Raw genomic sequence first — 4,544 nt, 5'->3', positions numbered from 1 at the left:
CCGTGACTACAAACACTTTACAAAGATACTTATTCATTCCATGGAGTTATCTCTCAACATAATAAAAAATGGCGGGAAAATATACTTTTTTATTACAGTAAACATAACGGTAGTACTAAAACCATTGAATATATATAACGTATATAAGTCGCGAGGGGATACGATTTATTCTGCCGGTTTTGGAATCAAAACTGAGGTAGTTGGAAGCTCCCTCACCAGACAGCTCTGCTTTCGAAAAGAAGGCACAGCATCGAGACGACTCTGCACGTACACCACAGACCCCAGTATCACGAAGGCACAACCCGACGAAATACGCACCATCACGTGTAATGTTTCCGACGCCTACCGTCCCGAGGCCGACGCTCCCGCCGCCTCCTGTCCCAGAGCCACCAGCCTCAGCACCTCTCATAGACCTGACGCCTTCCGACACAAGTCCGAATACACTGTGACGCCGACCGCCAATGCTCCTCTATGGCGCAAAGACTGCTATGCCTCATCAACGTCTCGCAAAGGCGAGTGCACCGAACGCGCTCGTGCGCGCAGCAAAGTGTAGTTCGTGCGACGAGGCGAACGCCAGGCAACAAGTGCTACGCCGGCAGAAGGATCCGGCCGGGTGTGGCATATCCCTCCGCCGCACTATAAAAAATTAATTTATGTATATTTTTCCACAGGTTTTTATTAACATTATTTTTCATCAATTAATATTTCAGTCCTTGCAAAATCATGTTTCACTGTGCGATTTGTCCCGAACCTGGCCAGTTCAGTTTCCCGCGAAATTCACACGTTTCCGCGGGAGAGCTGGCGGGGTAGGGGGGTCGCGCGCGGCGACACCGTCAGTGTCCTTCAGGAGTTCCGACAGGCCGGCAGCCTGCGCGCAACGCGGAACCATCAACCTTTGCTTTCACCGACATGTAGTTTCAATAGTATAATATTTTCATAATCGTTTACGTACAGTTCCGCCGCCGGCCTCAATCTACTATGAGGTATTTCACTTAATTAAATCAGTGCTCCAAGATTAGTGTTCTACATAATACGTGAGTACTGTAGGGAAGGTCGATGCCACGGCACCTGGACACCCAACCGCCCCACCACCGAACGTGAATATCACCCGGACTTTGACAACTGTCACCCGTCTGTCACGACGGACCGCGAAGCGCCCGCATGTCGGGGAGGCTGAGCCGGGCTGTACCGAGCACCGCCCGCACTTGCTGCCGCTGCCGCGGGCCGCCTGACCTTGGTCACCGCCTCCCCTGCCGGCCGGCGCCCTGGCCATTGCCGCATTGCCGCACGCTGCGAGAAACTGCAGCCGCACACGGAGCAACTATCACCCCACGAGAACGAGTCTGGGGAGGTCCTTAGGACACAACTGCAGAATGACAACGCCGACACAGCCCCTGTAGTGACGGAAATGGACGACGAGGACGAGGAGGCCTCTAATCCAAACCTGCACGGCATACCAGAATGGGAGAGGATGCGTACCCATCCACGCCATACCAAGCACCGAAGGACCACGCCAATGGACCACCACCCAGGTGTTCGACGTGGGACGATCTGGGATCAGAGCGCACAGCCTACCATCTGTGGCCACCGCGAACACCACCTGGATGGAGCTGCTGCCGAAGCTAGGGGTGCCCCCATGTGACAGGGCCACTAGCGGCGCAAGGTCGGACTTCTCGAGGGGGGGGGGGGGGGTTTGTCGTCGTCCGACCGAAGGCCACCCCAAAGCCCAACCTGCAAACACCAGTATTCGACCTCGTCAACGGAACAAACCCCTAGACATGGCCCACCGGAGTAAGGCAAGCACCAGAGGAACAGGTAGAATCAAGGACCATGTCTAAATTAATCAGCCACCTCGACCCCAATTCATTAGAAATCAGACATAATTTAATAGTAATGCCACTTTTTATTAAAAAACCCACCCAAGGAAAGTGTGGCGTAGGAGTGCCCGGGTCACTCACGTGTGAAATTATGTTGATACATTTGTGAGTGTCTCCCTTGCGGCCTTCAGCCTAAATTAATTAGAGTATTCTGTAACGTTATTAATAATTTCCCTTTTTTTGTGTATAACTCGCCACTGGAGCAGTCATCAAGTGACGAACAGTCTCTGGTGTGACTCGTATTATTTAAACTTAATTTATGTGAACATGTTAAATCTAATTCTTAGAGAGAATCTGCAAATTAGGTTAATCCTTATTATTTAAGGTACGAGTTTAGAGCCACTTTCAATCTATTATTATTGAAATAATTTCCGAATAATGGAACTTTAGAAACTTTGGCGCGAGAGAACACTGAGGCCTCCCCTCGTGCCAAAGGAAAACGCCAGTACCGAGCGACTCGTGGACCAGGGCGAACTTGCGTCCCATGGGGAGTCATCATCCTTTGTCTGAAATTCACTACTGGTAACTATAGTTATTAATTCAAATCATTTTCGTTGCTTAAACTCCCTGTGCGTACTCGGTCCTTTTTACGGTGTAGGGCCTAACCCAGCCGCTTAAGTATAAACTCCCCGCACGAAACATTACGCGGGGCAGTTCAGCATACGGCACGGGCCGATCCCCGCCACCAATGACTTTTTGATAATCGTCGAGTGCACAGGCACCGGCAACAACGACGCATAGGACTTGTAACTAATTTAACTGCGAGCCATGGTCCACACATTGGACCCAGGTACTGCAGTTTTAGTAATTTTCGGGATTGGCCGCCTCCAATCGACCTCCCCCTTAACCTCGACTAGCGTGAGGGTTTAAGATTAGTGACAGCGCATCAGAGCGCCCAGTGTTAATTTAATTGTATTTTTGTAGGGTAATTCAATGTGCATCGTGTAAATGTAAACTGCAATTGAAACTGTTCGAACCAATTAAACGTCCACTCCGCACACTCTGTGCGCGACGTGTCACCGACAGTACAAAACCGAATTCGTGTGTGTTATTGTGTGAGTCTCTCTAACCCAGCGAGGAATCAGCATGTTATGCTGCACAGGGCCTGTAACGTGTTAAGGCTAAGATCCTGAGTTTCTCCCGAGTGCGCAAAGAAAGAACACAACACACGTATTTCCAAAATTCTCAATAGAGAGCACTAGCTGTATGGATGAGCTATGGATCTATGAGAGGGGTGGTGGTGGAGGTGAAGGAGGAAAGAACGTGCATTTCTTAGAATTCCTTATCGCCCAGAGGGGTGTCATGTTCTTCAACGAGCCTGGAAAGGGGGGTGGGGGAAGATAGCCAACTGCCTGCCTCGGAGAGAAGTAATATTTTCGCTCGGTCTTCTCTGTCAATTCTCCCCAGACTTCCTAGACCGCTCGACCCTCAGCGCGTAAGAGGATAAATTTTACTATTTTCGGTACATTTCAGTTCTAAACCAGTAAGTAACCGTATGCAATCCAGCAGAATTATAATAAATATTAATTTTGTGCATACATATGCAAACAAATATAAAGAACACTTAAATTATATAATAAACATATTGTACATTTTACCGCGGTGGGTTGGTGGCAAACTGTTAGATTTGGTCTCTTTTGCAAGTTATGCAAGATCGAGTATTAGTTATTTATTATAACATATTCGACTAGTTTGACATGCTTATACTAAATATGCTAATCCTTGAGATGACACAAGAACTCTCGTACACAGCTGACCACTACAATCAGTGAGGCTGGACAGTAAAGCAGATTTTTTTTTCCGTAAAAAAAAGGCTTGTTATATATACTGTACGACAAAGGGTTTGCGCTTCTACAGGTTTTCTTGCTTTACACATTCTGCCACAGATATATGATTGAACATCTAATTACGTGACTTTCTGTTGTAAAGTGGCATTTTTTTATATATGATTAAAAATTATAGTTTTCTGTACGACGATATAAAAATGACCTTTTTATACAATCAATTTATATTTGTAGGTGAATATATTGACGCCACTCCCGCTGCCTGTTTTAGCTTTTTAATTAATTATTAGTGTTGTAAAATATCTCAGGGTTTTTAACTGGGGTTCGGCCTCGTGGCTGCAGGCAGGAGCGCGTCTCGGAGATTGAAAATTACGTTCAGAAATTACCTGGGCTGTTTAGGCCACCCAGGACGCCTTGTAAATGAATGGAAAACGGTTTACAGGACACTGCACTTTATTCAGTATCGATACACTCATACGTCCCGAGACTGGCCGCGTCCGTTGTCGGACCGCTATGACACGCGTATCTCTATACGTGACGGTTCGCGCGACCAGGATAGATTGCAAAGTTATATCAACAAGCTGAAACAGTGGCTTCACGTCCCTATGAAAGGTTTAGCATGTATATGAATGGCTGTTGCCGAAACTTAGGCCGGCACGTAAGTACGCAGGCAAGATTCTATGTTCAAGATAGTTTGCAGTCTAGCCTACTACGAAATATTAACGTCTCTAACCAAGACGTGGGCACGCCGACTGAAGGCGTACACGTAAAAGTTCCTACAAATAAAAGTTAGTCACTTAAAATACACGTTACACTTTGCACATAAAAACGGAGAAAGTTACAAGACGAAAGTTAGTCAGTGCTATTCTCAACACTTATATGG

Source organism: Bacillus rossius, chromosome 1 (genome assembly GCF_032445375.1).
Source record: "Bacillus rossius redtenbacheri isolate Brsri chromosome 1, Brsri_v3, whole genome shotgun sequence".
NCBI lineage: Eukaryota > Metazoa > Arthropoda > Insecta > Phasmatodea > Bacillidae > Bacillus > Bacillus rossius.
The sequence above is the reverse complement of the archived record's forward strand: the minus strand, read 5'-3'. Positions refer to the sequence as shown.